General features: G+C 40.1%; 1 protein-coding gene across 3 annotated transcripts in view; it reads right to left on the bottom strand.

Moving 5' to 3' along the window:
- Positions 1 to 7,946, bottom strand: part of SERTAD2 (SERTA domain containing 2) — a 113,055-nt gene extending 105,109 nt beyond the window's left edge. For all 3 annotated transcript variants that reach the window (XM_025868579.2, XM_025868580.2, XM_025868583.2), the window contains exon 1: positions 7,230 to 7,946. The gene's annotated coding sequence lies outside the window, so the exon portion shown is untranslated. The remainder of the gene's footprint in view (positions 1 to 7,229) is intronic.
- Between the last annotated feature and the right edge of the window lie 8,660 nt (positions 7,947 to 16,606).

Below are 16,606 nucleotides of genomic sequence, written 5' to 3'. Positions count from 1 at the left end.
CAATATAGCTGAGATGACTACATTTCCATTGCGCAATTTTCAGCGTTACACATTTTTTTCAGGCTCTGTCACAAAGAAAACAAAGCAAAGGGAGAAAACAACTTTAAAAGTGTAAAGAAGGGGCGCCTGGGTGGCTCAGTCAGTTAATCATCTGCCTTCGGCTCAGGTCATGATCTTGGGGTCCTGGGATCGAGCCCCACATCGGGCTCCCTGCTCAGCAGGGAATCTGCTTCTCCCTCTCCCTCTGCCCTCTGCCCTCCGCCCCCCACTCATGTGGGCCCTCTCTCTCTTTCTCTCTCTCTCAAATAAATAAATAAATTGTAAAGAAAACCAAGGAGAAATTTCAAACCCTAACCACTGGTAGGTTTCCCAGAGTTCATAAATTGAGGATGACTTCAGGATTTTGAGTGGAAACATCCAGCAACATTATAGGTGTTTAATATTTCAACTCAAACTCAAATGATAATTGTGCATTCAAATGGAGTTTTGTTTCAGGAGTTAGGATTCTTTTTATACCAAGTCGAAGGACATAAAATCCATATGAAGAAATCTTACTTTTTTCCAGAATATTACACAATGTTTAGTTATGACTACTCCATATAGTAAATAACAAGCTCTATACACAACACAATGGTTTGGAATTTAATTTCTACAAGGACAGGAATATTTGTCTCTTTTCTCCACTGCTGTTATATGTGTGCCTAGTAAGGACAGCTGATCCATAGTAAGCATTCAGTAAATATCTGTTGAATGAACAGAATAAATGAATGAATGGAAAGCAGGAATGGGATATAGGTGTGCCAAAAAAAAGAAAAAAAAATCAAATTTTTCTATGAGGCATAGGTTTCACAAAGAACAATTTCTGTAAAAATCTCTTATTTAATCAACTCTAAAATGCAGTTTATCTAATCTTATATTTGAAGTGTTTAAATTAAAAAGTAACAATGGACTGTTTGTTATCTAAATCAAAAGGAGTCATTTTGTTTAATCAAATTGAAAGGTTTTCTGCTACTGATGTCTGAATATCAGATATTTAGGGAAACTATTAAACATTCTCTCCAAATCAATGGATTTGGGTCCTTAGGAAACTTTCTACTCAAAGGATTTTTATGTAAATCTTTTTTGTTTAAAAATCCATATTCGTTTTCATACCCTTTGATTTTCTGGGTGAAAAGAACCCTTAAAATCAAAACAAAAGTTAACTCAAAGGGATACATTTCATTTGAGTTGAAGCCATGGAAGACAATAAAGCTGATGGCTACTTCACCAGGAACCATTAATCATTCAACAATGGTGAACCCTGGAAAACCTCACAGTGGACATGGTCTGATGTTCTGTCTGGTTTTAAGGAGTTAACAACAAAACAAAACAAAGGAGCTGCTCTTCCCGTCTAATGTGATGCTCTCAGGCCAGCCACCCCCAACATGGTCAGGTGGCGATGGTCATTGCTGAGACAGCTCCGGAGCTCACCAGCGCCCTGGACGCGGAGCAAAAGGAGGACAACAAGGCTGGGATGTTTGAGATGTTTCAAGGTAATGTGGGCAGAAAAAAATGCTGTGGGTATCCCCCAGTAAAAGAGGTTAACAGAAAAAGCAGTAAATAATAAATATGTCACAGTCTTCCCTTGTCACCACCTCATGTAAGCTAAAACTTGGTTGTAGGTTTACAAAATAGCTCCTGAAGTCTTATGTAGATAAGATGATCAAAGAGCTCATCTGCTGAGATAAGGCAGAGCAAATTTTCTACACAGAAAATTTTATATTTTGACTCAGTCTCATAAAAGCAGACTGAACTAAATGAAAACCCCTACTCCATACCTTATAAAGAGGCAAAGGCGAAAGAGAGCTAAAGAAAAAACCTGCTGTGACTGAGGGAAAAGAAACCAATGCAAAAAGAAGATGGGAGCAAATAAGAAAGATGCTGCATTAAAGAAAGACAAACTCGTGGAAACACTAAGAAAATTAAAAACAACAGTAGGACAAAGGGAAGAGGGTTGTGAAAAACAGATCAAACTGAAGTAAAGGATGGACTGTTTTGATCATTTTATTTCATATGTTAAAAGTAAACATTCAGTACTATAGAGTTATACATATCACCACACAAAATTATAAACATCAGGGTAGACTTCAAGTTCAAAAGTGGAAAAGAAAGCTAACCGTTCCAAGTTTCTATCAGTTGGAAACTGAACAATAAGGACAAAGGGACAATATATTTTTTTAAAAGTTGCTTTCTGTTTGGCAACCTTGCATCCGAGGGTCATTGTTCCCGATGCTTAATATTAAATGGAATAAATATTATTTCTCATATGTCCCACTTGTCTTAATAGGTCTTACTCTGAGTACACTAGAATTTCATTTCCACTTAAAAAAAGTGAGTAACATCATGAGGTTGTGACCACTCTTCTCGAATAACCAGGAAGAGGAAAAGCTAAATTCAAAGAAACTTACATAATGTGCTAACTCTAGGCTTTTGACTTTTAAAGACGGCTAACTCACTTTTAGGGACAAAAGAAAAAACAAACAAACAACGAGTTGCTTAACACACAGCCTTTCTACAGGTGTCTTCACTCATCTTCCCAAATAAAAGATTAGCTGGAATAAATGAAATCCTCCAAGCCACTATACATCTTCTGAAATGTGCACATTTCACATTTGAGGTACAAAATAAATGAGCATAAGGAGAGGTCCTACAGCCAAGTAATCCTTTTGAAATTTGAAAGTAAATAATGTGATTAATTTTTCTCTTTGAATATAACTTCTAATGGAATCTGATATATCTGAACATTTTTTTTCCTGCAACACATGAGCAGGATTTATAAGCTTTAACTTAATAAAATGCGTTATCTCATCGATACATACTTTGTTCTGCAACATCAACATCTGCTATAACTCAGGATACACCAAAATTCAGTGTTAACATGGAAATCCCATTCAATTACACCAAAGTTCCTTGTCTCTTTAAAAGGTACCTTATATATTCTTGTGAACACACCAGTAAGAAGTCTCTTCAAATACAAAGTTAAAAGGAAAAATGCCCTTCAGACAAAAGATCTAAAAGGTTACAATTTTTAAATAATGATAAATAAACATCCATTTCTAAGTGCTAATGTTTATTTTGTATTTGCTTGCATTTTGTCCTTCTCCAGTGCTTTTATAAAAAGCACTTACAACCCCTACAAAGTCCTCTCAGAGTGAGGGGAGAGTAACTGCCTTCCCTCTTCCCACTGAAAGGATAAGAACACGGAGAGTAGTGGAAGTGAAGCGTACGACCTAAGGTCACGTGCCAATCAGCAGCACTGTTCAGTCTAGAACTCCATGGACCTCAATTCTAAGTTTGTCAATAGATAATGCATATATTATTTCCCCCTCCTTTTGATCACTAGCAGAGTACACCGTTATCCATTTTCTCAATGTCAGAAGATAAGGATAGAAATCACAAGTCCCAAAAGTTATTTCCATCCCTCTCTCCTCTTCTTTCCACACAGTTCTTCATCAGAAACATTGCTTTTTTAAAAGTTGGAGACAGGGCGCCTGGGTGGCTCAGTTGGTTAAGCGACTGCCTTCGGCTCAGGCCATGATCCTGGAGTCCCGGGATCGAGTCCCACATCGGGCTCCCTGCTCAGCAGGGAGTCTGCTTCTCCCTCTGACCCTCTTCCCTCTCGTGCTCTCTATCTCTCATTCTCTCTCTCTCAAATAAATAAAATCTTTAAAAAAATAAAATAATAAAATAAAAGTTGGAGACATCATATACATCTGTAAAATGCTAATAAATACTCCAATGCCTTCACAAAAATGTCAAGGGACAGAGATATGGGCTACAGAAACAATGTCATGATAAAATGTGTCAAGCGAAAAATAAGCAACTTCCCATCTCACAGACCAAACACTTAAGTGTAGTTTCTGAGTCCATAAGTTAATGTTTTTAAGCTTCATTTGAGATAGGCTGCTTTAAAAGTACATGGGGGGGAAAAAAGGACGTTTACTAAATTGATTGTTTTAGCCAATAAAAATGCAATATATTCAGCTAAATTGGGTAAGTGATGATTTAAAGAAAGGATTATGTATACAGAGTTATCCATGGTGTAGTAGATAGTTCACATATTTGAAAAGTTTTAAACAATGTTATGAAACACTGTACACTCCTGAGTAGATCAGTATTCAAGTTTCTTTGCTGAGGATATCTCTTTCATGAAAGCCATTTCTTGCATTTTATAATTTCAGAGGGCACAGTAATTAAACTGCATTTTATTGACAAGTAAAACAGAATGATTCTAGAAACGAAGCAGCTGGTAGGACCCATCAATTTGCTTATTTAAAAAAATATATTCCCCAATTGTGCAATGCTTATTAAGTGTGCACTGAAGTTTAAAGTTTAAGGGTTTTACTTACTAATTGCATATATCTCCTTTATGATTCCTATTACACTATTTACTACAGCTATTTCAAAAGTTAATTATTTACTAAGACGGCTCAAGAAAAAAGAGTCTCACTCTTGAATGGAAAGAGAAATAAGATTTGGTCCTTAAGGAAATGATGTTGCTTTATTTTCACAGTGTGAGTCTGATAAATTCTCTTTATTCTTATTAATTCTGAAACCAATAACAACACCATATCATCATTTGGGACATTCAAAATAGAATCTGTATAATTCCTATTAATTGTAATAACATCCAACTTAGTGACAAAGCTTGGGAGACAGAAAGTCTTACAATAAAAAATGGACATGTCAGATGACAAAGAAAGATATTCAATATGCACTTTTCAGACTATTTCAAGTTTAATTTTCAAAATGAAAAGTATGTTCTTAATAAAACATAAGTCATACTGTAATTCCCCTCATTTACTCTCTATTTACAAAAATAGTAATTGAGAATGTAAAAATTCAATTCAATACTAATAATAGTATTCTCCACACTGTCACTATCACTTATGTCATTCAACTACTCATAAACAACTTGAGAATAACAGTATTTAATTTATTATACAGCATCCGTTAAGTTTATGTACCCAACACTCTGCTAGGCACCAGAGATTAAATCACAAATGAAACATTATTCTTACCCTCAAAGAACTTTCTGTTTAGTAGAGGAGAAAATCACGGTTAACAGCAAATGTGGGATAGGTACCATTATAATAGAGGTATATACAATCTGGTATGCAAATCTAAATGAAAGGGACTGACTCAACTCACCTAATAACTAAATTTCATAAAGACCCATATAAACTCCAGTTTACAAGTACAAATCCATCAGAACATCATGCATAATGATAAGAATTCTGCTTATTTCATTGACGGCAATAAATCTTTATCATTACCAAAAATTGACTTCTAAAAAATATAGCCATCCATGTTTCAAGACATACAAGGAACAACAGAGAATTAAATTTGAAAAGACGTACCAAACACTAATCAAGACCTTTGCATAAATTAACTCATTCTAACCTCACAATAAACGTATGAAGCAACTGCTGCTATTATTCCCATTTTACAGATGAGGAATCTTAAGTTAACTTGACCAAGGTCACAAAGATAACAAGAGGAAATTCTGGGACTTGAACCTAAAGAGCTTGGTTCTGAAGGCCACACTTATAATCACTACAACTCCCTGCAGATGGTGATGATGATGGGACAGCTAACACCCAATGCTCTGTGACATGCACTCTCTTATTTACCTTTATAGCAACCCTTTGAGGAAAAGTCATCCTTTCCATTTGCAGGAGAAAACCAGCACAGGCCAGGTTTGAAACTTGCCCAAGGTCAGATAGCCCTCAAGGGTAGGCGGCAAGATTCAAACTCAGGCAGCAGGGCTCCACTGTGCTAGAAGGCCTCTCAATGATTCAGTCTTAGACTCATGAAAAAGGCCATAGAAAATATTTATTAAACAATTCCAAAAGGCTTTGTATAAGTCTTCTAAACACTTTGCAAGGTTTTGGGGCTTATGACAAGCATTTCCTTACGATAGCTTTTACATTTGAGTCAACATTACTACTTTGGGTTGATCATAAACACATTTCTGCTCTTTAAAAAGAAATCTTTCTGTAGAAACTTGGCAGATTTCAGTACAGGAACAGTCTATTCTTTAAAATTAAATTTAGTAACAACTTATTCTGGTTAGTCTGAAAGAGAAGGAGAGAATGAACTACTAAGAGGCCTTTCCTGTACTTTAATATTTCAAAACATGTTTGGTTTGGCCTAATTTGAATCTTGTGGACAACTAGACCAGAACTTAATTCAAAAAGAGTATTTTTGAATTTTTAAATTTTTAAATAGGCTGAATTCTCACAAGTGACCTCAGAAGCCGATTCAGAGTAACTATTTCTCATAATTTTTACTTTTATCTCAAATTAAATATTAAAGATGCATAAGGCAAATATTAAAGATGCATATATTTTCATAAAGCATGTACAGGCAGCAGGTACCTGTACCTTTGAGTCACCCACAACCAAGGAACAAAATTAAATTTTACAAAATTCTGTAGCATGACATTGCTTAAGAGCAATGAAGTACACCAAAAAATGGATATCAAAAGAAAAAAAAATCCATATTTATCTTTAACACATCCCACTGTGCCCAGGGACTGAGAAATAAAAAACTGTGTGGTAATGCCTCGCTTGAATAGAGGTGAGATAAAGATGAAGTGTCAAGCTGGATTTCCATCTTACCTTGCTTTCCTCCAACAGGTTCAAAGACTTCAGTCTTTGATACTGAATTCATTTTTTTTTTCAAAAGGGAACCCATAAAACTATTTTAAAATAAAAATACTAAGCCATGCCACTAGGCAACCTGTCTTCCCTTGCTCTATCCCCACACATTCAAATTAGAAATATCTTTTGCTTTGCCTTTATTAAATAAAAGTTTAACTTTGATTTAGAGTAAAATGTACCCATTAGACGTTTTACACTTTTTGCAGGTCATAGAGTCTATTAGATCCCATCGCTGACTATTACCGCTCACTAAGCATCCTAAAGACAGAAAACATGCCATTACCGCTCATTTTATAAGCGTTATAATGCCCCGATGGTGGAAGTCTGGCAATACCTAGAAATACAGCAAAGCTGGTGAATAAGGAGTCGAGGGGCGGAGGGAAGAGGGAGCGAGGGAGGGAGGCAGTCGCCACCTCAAATCCACGCCGGACCAGGAACCTCCAGCCCACAACGTGATCCCTGCCCTCCCCAAAGTGGACCGGCTACATTTTTCCAGATCCCCCCAAAACCCAAGACGGTACTCACCCTTCTGCGAAGAAGTCGGCACCGGGTCCAGCTCCGAGACGGGTCGGGGTGGCAGCGAGGGAGGGGACGTCTGGGCTGTGGGCGGGGGGTGTCGGTGCGTCACTCGAGTGCAGGACGGTGAGTTCGAGGGGTGGGAGCGGAGAGGAGCAGGGCAGTCAAGTCACAGCCGAAAAAGGAGGAGGGGGAACGGAGGTGGGGGTGGAGAGCCCCTTCCCTAAAATAAACCCACCGGCCCCTGCGACCCCCTGCCCCAGGGAGGGAAAATAAATCAGGGGAAATAATGGACTGACAAATCTCTAAAACGACGAGGAGCGAGGAACAGACTTTAATTTAAAGGGGGGAAATTGTGCGAGGGCTGGCGGGGAGATAGAGAGAAGTGGCTTTGGATCTATCCCATGCCTTTGCAGTCCCCAAGCAGAGGCGGCTGGCAGAGGGGAAGTTGCAGCGGCTCCTGAGGAGAGGGAGGAGGAGGAGGAGGAGGTTACACCGTAACAAGTACAGACAGACAGCCATGGATCAGAGGGGCGCTGCGAGCAGGGGCGGCCGCGGCGGGGCGAGCGGCGGCGGTAGCACCCCCTGCTCGCTCGCTCAAGACATTTAATTGGATTGATGGGTTGTGCAGTGACTCACAGACTTTACAGAGTCGTACAGCAGTCCCCGCCCAGCTGGACAGGGGAGATGCTGCGGGGACGGGCGGGGAAAGGGGGCCGAGGAAGAGCCGGGAGGGGAGGAGGCGATTGAGAGGGCGAGGCGTTGGGGGGGCGGGGAGCGGAGCGGAGCGAGTGGCGAATGGCGAATCCCGCCGCTCCGACGGGCGTGGGCGTCGGCCAATCACGGCGCGACTCCATAGGCGGCAGGCTTCGCCCCTGGCCCAATGAGTCTTCTAAGGACACTGCCGCGAAGGGGGCGGGGGAAGTGGAGTGGGGGGTGGGGAGAGGTGGGTGGACGTTGAAGTGGGGGGTGGAGGGAAAGATGAGGCGCCGGAGACCGGCGGAGTCACTCTGCCCTCCTAGCGCCAGAAGTGCGCCTTCCGCCAATCCGAAGACTGCGTGGGGGTGATGGACACAAGCGTGTGACCAATGAGGAGGAGAAGGTGCCGCCCCGATCCAGAGGGGAAGGAGTGGGCGGGCCAACGCCTTGCCCTCCCTCCCGCCGGGTTCGGGTCAGTCACGCAAATAACAGTGTGAGGGCTGGGGCCGGGCGGGGGAAGGGGGGCGACGGAGGGGCAGTGCTGCTGGCGGCGTGACAGCGTTAGGGACTGGCTGTGCTGCCGACTCCGCACCGGCAGGAGGAGGCGGCGGCGGAGGCTGGCTCCTTACTCAGCTTGCAGGCTGCTTCTGCAGCTCTGCCTCTGCCTTGCGCGGCTGGGGAGCCCCTGCGGCCAAACCCCACTCCCGAGGGGCAACCAAATTTGGAGTGAATCGGATCAGAATTTTGCCCCATATCCCTGCAGTGCCCACTCTGAGAGACAGCTCCTTGTGACGTCCTGCGGAGCTGTGCTCTGGGATCTGAGGAAGCTGGAAGCCAGAGACCCGAGGGTTGGCAATGGCATTAGCCTCTTTGCTTGCCTGTTTTCTGGGGAAGTCAGGGTAGGGTGTGGACAGGTTGAAACAGCTCCCGAATACATACCATTTCTTTATTGAGCTTCTGGAAAAGGCCCTTCTTAATCTGGCAGGAACGAAGCTGTATGGGCTTTGCCTTTTAAATGTGTATATGCCTTACCTTCCCTCCCGCACTACTCTTTCTCCCACTTCTTTGCCCACCCTCCTTACCGGGTACTCTGATGGCAATGCTAGGGAGCGCTCACTGCTCGATCTTCTCACTGCTCATTCCCAGGAGCTATGGCTTTTTCTCCATTTCTTGCCTACTGTCCAGTGATCATTTTACAGCCCTTAACACTTTCCACGCATTATTACTTGGAAGTAACTGTAATTACCAGTAAACCTGACTAGAGATGCTCACAAAAGCAAAGACACTGGCAAAAATCCACTTTCTTTCCCACAAGGTGCATTTCTGCGCACTATTTGAAATTTACAATTGCTTCCTACCAAGAAACCAAGGAAAGACAAATTATTGCATGCCTACAAAAAGATCTTCAAATCCACTTAGAGTACCTGATACCCATTTTTCATAGACAAGTCAACTAGAGAGACCTAAGAGTTGACTTAGGTTCTTGAAGTAAGCAAGATAATTTTTTTCATAATTATGAGATTAAAACCTACAGATATCTGAGATTCAGAGAACAGATAATAAGCCAACACAGATGCTTATTCTAGACATATTGAGACTTTCCTTGATTATTGTCATTTTAGCGTACGGAGCCCTGAATCCTGACTGTGATACTCAGCCTGACACCTCTTACCTCTTTTCTGATTTTAGCCCTACTCCATGACTTCAGCCTGTAGTCTTTTTTTTTTTTTTTTTTTAGATTTTATTTATTTATTTGTCAGACAGACAGAACAAGCAGGGGGAGCAGCAGGCAGAGGGAGAGGGAGAAGCAGCTCCCTGCTGAGCAAGGAGCCGGATATGGGGCTCAATCCCAGGACCCTGGGATCACGACCTGGAGCCGGAGGCAGACGGTTATTGGACTGAGCCACCCAGGTGTCCCATCAGCCTGTAGTCTTGAGTCCTGGCTAAAGTGTTATCTTACATTCTGTATTAATAACACAGAAGAAGATTTTGAGTCTAGACATACACTAGGATCTTTTAGAGAATCTCCAAATACCCAAGTTTAGCATCCTGTGGCAGAAGTTGCCCCCTTACCCCCTTATTGGCATGCCTTCAGTCTCTACCATGTGTCATTTTCTAATTCTGTGCTCTCTCAATTCCAGTATTTCTTAAATGGTTGTCCAAGGCCCACCCAGATTCCTGGGTCTGCATTCAGATCCATTGAATCATCATTTTTGTAGGCGGGACCTGGGCATCTGCTTTTTTAACAAATACCCCAGGTGACTTGAATAAATATTAAAATATCAAAATAAGCATTTGATTTGAGAACTCCTATTTATTCCTTCCTTTGGAAAATTTGAGCACCTGTATTTATTTGTTTCTTTTTTCTTATTTTCCTTTCTCACACATACCTATTTCCTTTCTCCCATATATTTCCAGGCTATTTTTATGATCACTTCCCTTTCTACATTTCTTGTACGCAAGTGTGTATTATACACTGGTAGGGTGATCCCTGAAAAAGAGGGTGAAGCTGGCCAATTGTCTTTCATAAAAATCATAGGCATACCTTATAACCATGATGCTTAAAAGTATAGAGAAGACAGTTAATTTTATAAGCTTAAAAAATCACAGTGATCAATGTTATATATGAACCTATAATATGTGTGAGACTTACTAGTTTATAGTTTCAAAGTGCACAGAGATAGAATTTTTCATATGTAGGAGTCACATTTCAAAATTCAAAGTTCACCATACAAAAAATATATTTATATTGTTATCACAATTTTTCTTCTAACCAATGGAGTGAAACTAATGATGTACTAAGAAGTGTAATGATTAAAAAAAAAAAAAGTACTATATGAGATTTTTGTTGCCTCAGACCTGAGTACACACATGCAACATTTAAATAGGAACCTGGGGAAAAGTCTAGGAAGACTTTAAGTGTGTTTGTCACAGAGAAGCAGGATTTAGTTCATTTTTGTCTAGTTTTCCTTTTGCTTACTTATTTTACTTTCTAATTTATGATTTAAAGTCACATGTGTATTTTTTAACATCTAAAAATAAATAGTATAAAAATATAAAAGATATAAAAAATAAATAGTATAAAAAAATCTAAAATAAAAAGTATATGAGCAATATGTGATTATAAACTATTTCCCTTTTACTACTATTTAGATATTTATATGATTGTAGCTGATCCCAATTAGATTATAAGCTAGTTATAAATTAGTTTGAATATACACTATCCACATAGATCAGGAAGCTATAGCACAGCTTTTATTGAGAATAGAGAATTCAATCCAGGACTCCTAGAATTCCCATAGATAGAGACTAGGCAAGCATGAGCTCACAATCCAAATTACAAAACAAATGAAGAAATAAAGCCAGCACAAGCAAAGGAAGTGGAAACAGAAAAAAAAGGAAATTAGCAGAATTAGATTCTAAATCTGAAAAAGGACAGTTTAAGAAAAATATAGGCCCATTTCACTTATGAATGTAAGTGCAAAAATTCTAAATAAAATACTAGCTAACCAAATCCAACATGCCTACTCCGGTGAACTAAGAAAAACCTTGAGCCTCATTTTCCTATCTTTAGTTTAGACATCTCTCTAGCTTCCTATCTAGCCACCTATCATGAAAATATAATAAATAAAGTGGGGTTTATTCCAGAAGCTCAAGCATTATTTAATATCAGTAAACCTATTGGTAATTCATCTCAAAAAGACTAAGAGAAGGGGTGCCTGTGTGGCTCAGTCGTTAAGGGTCTGCCTTCGGCTCAGGTCATGATCCCAGGGTCCTGGGATCGAGCCCCCCATGGAACCCCGCACAAGCCCCGCACACGCCCTGCATCCAGCCCGCTATCCAGCTCCCTGCTCAGCGGGAAGCCTGCTTCTCCTTCTCCCACTCTCTCTGCTTGTGTTCCCTCTCTTGCTGTGTCTCTCTGTCAAATAAATAAATAAAATCTTTGAAAAACTAAAAAAGACTAAGAGATAAAAACATTTGAGAAAGTGCATCACTTATTAATAATAAGAACTTCTAGAAAAATAGGAATAGGAAGAAATTTACTTAACTTTATGAAGGACCAAAATATACAACAAACTATTACTTAACAACTTTACTTAAAACACATTCCATTTAAGTATGGGATCAAGACAAAGTTGCCACTACTGTTTAACATGATAATGAAAGTCCTGGCTAACAGGATAAGATTTGTAAAAGGAAGAAGATATTAAATGGAAGAATCCAAAGGAAAGAGATAAAACTGGGATTATTTGTAGTAACTTGATCAACTAAGAGCTATTAGAAATAATCAGAGAAATCGGCGAGGTGACAGAGATGCTTTTCTCCCTTTCCTCCACTGTACTACACTTTTTTTAGGATGACATATAGCCAACCAGAACAAAGACATCATTTGCCAGCATCTCTTACAGGTAAGTAGTGCCATGTTCCAGGTAATAGGTTAAAAGTGGCATTGGTACATAAATCTTAGAAGGGAGAAGGTATGCCTCATCCTTTTTTCTACCGTTTGAAATGAAGACATAATGGCTGGAGCTTGAGCAGTTATCTTATACCATGAGCTGACCTTGGGTATGGAAGCCACACTCAGTGGAGCAACAAGACAGAAGGCATCTGCTATACCAGCACTAGCCTTAAAATATCTACCTCAAGTCTTCTTGAACTTCCTGAATAGACCTCTAATTCATGCTACTGTTATTTTAGCTTATGGGTATATGTGTGTATGTGTGTTGTGATGTTACTTATAGCCAAACCCCATCCTAACTGTTACAGTAAGATCCTCAAATACAAAATCAATTCATGAAAACCGGAAGTATTCCTACACACTAGTACTAACAAACTAGAAAGGAAGATACTATTTACAATAGCAGCAAAGCTATAAAGCCTCTAGCAATTAATCTAAGAAAGAATGCACAAAACCTTTATGGAAAAAGATGTTAACTCTGTTAATAGACTTCAAAGAAGACCTAAATAGGGTTATGTATAATGTTTGTGGATAGAATAATGACATTATTAAGATATCAATGATCTCAAAATTTATTCATAAACTCAATGCAAACAATTCAAACTTGTAGCAGGATTTGAGGAATTTAAACATTTTAAAATGCATGTGGAAGACTAAATTCCATACAATCTGGTCATTTTTTAAAAAGAAAATCAGAGAGGGGAAATTTACCCTCCCATATAGTAAGACAGAAGTCATAGTAACAGACATGTAGAATAGTGGAACAGAATAGAGAACTCAGAAAGAAACCATTTACCTACAAGAACTTGGTATGTGATAATGGTGATGTCACAAAGCTATGAGGAAATCACATTAAGATAGTCAACTATTGCTACAATAATAATACTACATAACAGACAATCCCAGAAAATCAGTGGCTTATAGCAGCTATTGTTTTTTCTCCTTCTTGGGTCCGTGTGTGAACTGAGATTTGCTGATCTCGTCTGGATTCATCAAGACTTGATTGGGCTCTGCTGAATTCACTGGGCTTGGCTCCAGGACACAGGTTAATTTCAGGTCTTCTTCACACATCTCATTCTGGCAATTACAGAAGCTCAAGAGGTAAAGCCAAGTCACTCAAACACATTGAATACCTCTGCTCCCATCACATATTCTAACATTCCATTGGCCAAATAAGTCACACGGCCAAGTCCAACATCAGTAGTAGAGGGTGCTACAAAATCACATGGCAAAGGGCATGGGTGCATAAGTCAATAGCAGGAAAGACATGAAGGCTTGAGAACAATAATCCAATCTAATATAGAGGTTTTGTTTCATAGATAATTTTGGGAAAATTAGTTCACCATGAAGAAAAATAAAGTTGCATCCATATCTCATACTAGATGCAAAGGTGAGCTCTTGATGAATTAAAAAAGCCTAAAAAGGAAAAGGAAACCTGTTAGGCTAACAGAGATTAGAAATAGAATAGCTTTGGAGTCTAGTCTTAAGATAGGAAAAGACTTCTTAAATAAGACTCTAAAAGCATAAAGTATAAAACCAAAAGAATGATGAACTTGACTGCATCAAAATTAAAGTTTTCTGTTCAACAACAACATCATAGACAATTTAAGAGACAGTTGATAGATTTGAGGGGTATTTCCAAAGGCAACAAAAGATTAATATCTAGGATATACTAGGAATTCTTGCAAATCATTGAGGGGGGGATAAACAAACAGGAAACACAGTAGGAAAATAGCCAAAGGATATGAACAGGCAAATTTACAGAAGGGAACCTTGAGAAAATAACAAGTAGATGAAGAGATTGACAACCTCGCTGATAATCAGATAGATGCATAGTAAAACAGCAAGATTACTTCTTCACATCCATGAAATAGACAAACATGTGAAAGTTGGGTAACACCAAGTGTTGGCTAGGATGAGAGGGAGCATGAACTCTTGTACTCTGTGGTTGGGAGTTAAGCCCTGGTACAACCGTTTTGGAGTTATCTGGCAATCCGTCATGACATGTAGCAGATGTTTTCCTCATGGCCCAGCAGTTCCGCTCCTGGGGATATACACCACTAAGAAAGAAACGCTTGTGCAAGTCGGTAAGAGGACACAACTGAAGATGTTCATCATAGCAGCACTTGAGGTGGTGGTGTCTTGTAGGCAAACTTAGGCATAGAACACCTGTACTGGAAGTAAGTAAAATATAGCAGATGCTATAGACAGTAATGTACTATATGTACATCTTACAGCATGGATAAATCTTCAAAATGTTTTAGAAGTGACAAAAGGTGAGAAACAACAAGATCATGTAAGCCATGGGCCTCTGGATGTTTTTCATACAGGGATGCTTTTCGTTTCTGCTCTTAGCTGGGGCACTTTGAGGGAAGGATAAGGAAGGTGCCGTGACAGCTCACTTCTGACTCAGATATGTCCTTCCAGTTTTCACGTAAAGTTGTGGCAGGTTTTCATACAGCCCGCCACCCCCTCCACCTCCAGTGGACTCCTTCTGCAGGTTTCCACCGTGTCTACCGCTATGGCATTCCCTGTCACCTCCCCGCCTCCCTATACATATTTAATACACATGCATCTGGTTGTAAGTTTCCTCCTCAAGCGGGGGGGCGGGGGGGGTGGTACTGAGCAATGGCTCTTGAAGAGTGATCCCCAGTCAGAGATACAGAATACTGGACAGCCTTTCTTGCCACTCTGCTACTCCCAGATGGGAGTAGCAGAAGATGCCTACTTCCCCATTTCCACGTGAGAAACACCCAAACATTACTGGATTTTTAAAAAGCTTTATTTCAAGACTGACCTAAAAATGTGTTTGCTTGTGTATTTTTACGTACCTCCTAGTGTGCTGTAGTGCTAATAATAACCATAAGGATGAAACAATAGCGGTGACTGTAATATTAGCTTTGTGTCAATGAGCAGTAGACACAAAGGCCTTTTAAAGTTGATTGGGAGGGAGGAGATTAAAAAAGATAATGAGCTGGAGAGATCTAGGTTAGAGATCAGAAATAGCTCCCTAAAATCAGGGTGGATAAACAAGGGAAGGAGTTACCAGAAGGTCTGGGGAGAGATGGGTAGTTTTCTGAAAGACTTGGGCCTTTTCTAACCTAAACACGGGGGAATGGATGCAACGGCTCTTGAAGTTTCTCCGAACCCTATCAGGTCATGAATCTCCTCGAGCAGAGGCATGTTGGGAGCACAATTGTTTCCCACAAAGGTATACTGAGAATAGCCCCTGCTTGGATTATACTGCCTTAAAAGCCTGTCTCTGCCCAAAGCTTTCCTAATGGCTCATTACTAGCATATGAAATTCTGACCCTAAGTAATGGCTATGATTTTATGGCCCTTAAAATCCCATATGGAAGAGCTTGCCTGAGCCCAGGTAGGGAGCTCTGCAGAGCAGTACTATGAGGCCCAGCGGACCATACCCCTTCAGGTGAACAAAGCAACAGCTGCAGGCTTCCTCTCCACCTAGCTTTGGATCTCTGATTTTTGCAGAAGCCACAATGTGATCCTGCGGAGATGACTCTTCTCTGGATCGCATTATCTTATGTTTACCATTTAGGGGCTGCAACACTCAGTATTGGGACATCAATGTTAGCTGACTTCTATTACATAAATCCAACCCTAAAAGGTCTAATGACTTATCCATCTGTAGTTTTTGTAACTCCTAGAAGCTGTGTAATCCAATCACTCCATATTTGTTCAACAATTACTTACTGAGTTGTAGGGAGTCTTAGGAGATGTATTTAGAAAAGCAGATGGAGCCCAGATTATACAACCTTAAATGCCTGGTTAAGAGTGTCAATTTATAGGATAAGGCAATAGGGAGACTTTGAAGGTGTTTGAGAACTGGCATAGCTTGATGAAAACAGTGTTTTAAATTTAATTGAGCAGGGGCACCTGGGTGGCTCACATGGTTAAGCATCTGCCTTCGGCCCAGGACATGATCCCAGGGTCCTGGGATTGAGCCCCACATCAGGCTCCTGGCTCAGTGGGGAGCCTGCTTCTCCCTCTCCCTCTGCCTCTCCCCCTGCTCATGCTCTCTCTCTGTATCTCTGTGTCTCAAATGAATAAATAAAATCCTTAAATAAATAAATAAATTTAATTGAGCAAACACTGAGGAAAAGGACAAACAGTTATTAAATCCCTATTACAGGAAAGCACTATGGACCTGGGGGGAGAGAAAGTCTTTGCCTTCAAGAAATTTATAGTTGCTAGGTGTCATTCTGTT

The sequence above is a fragment of the Callorhinus ursinus genome, unplaced genomic scaffold, assembly GCF_003265705.2.
Source record: "Callorhinus ursinus isolate GAN/ISIS: 27379988/994484 unplaced genomic scaffold, GSC_fseal_2.0 scaffold10, whole genome shotgun sequence".
NCBI classification, from domain to species: Eukaryota; Metazoa; Chordata; class Mammalia; order Carnivora; family Otariidae; genus Callorhinus; species Callorhinus ursinus.
This window is presented reverse-complemented; position numbering and strand designations above follow the sequence as displayed.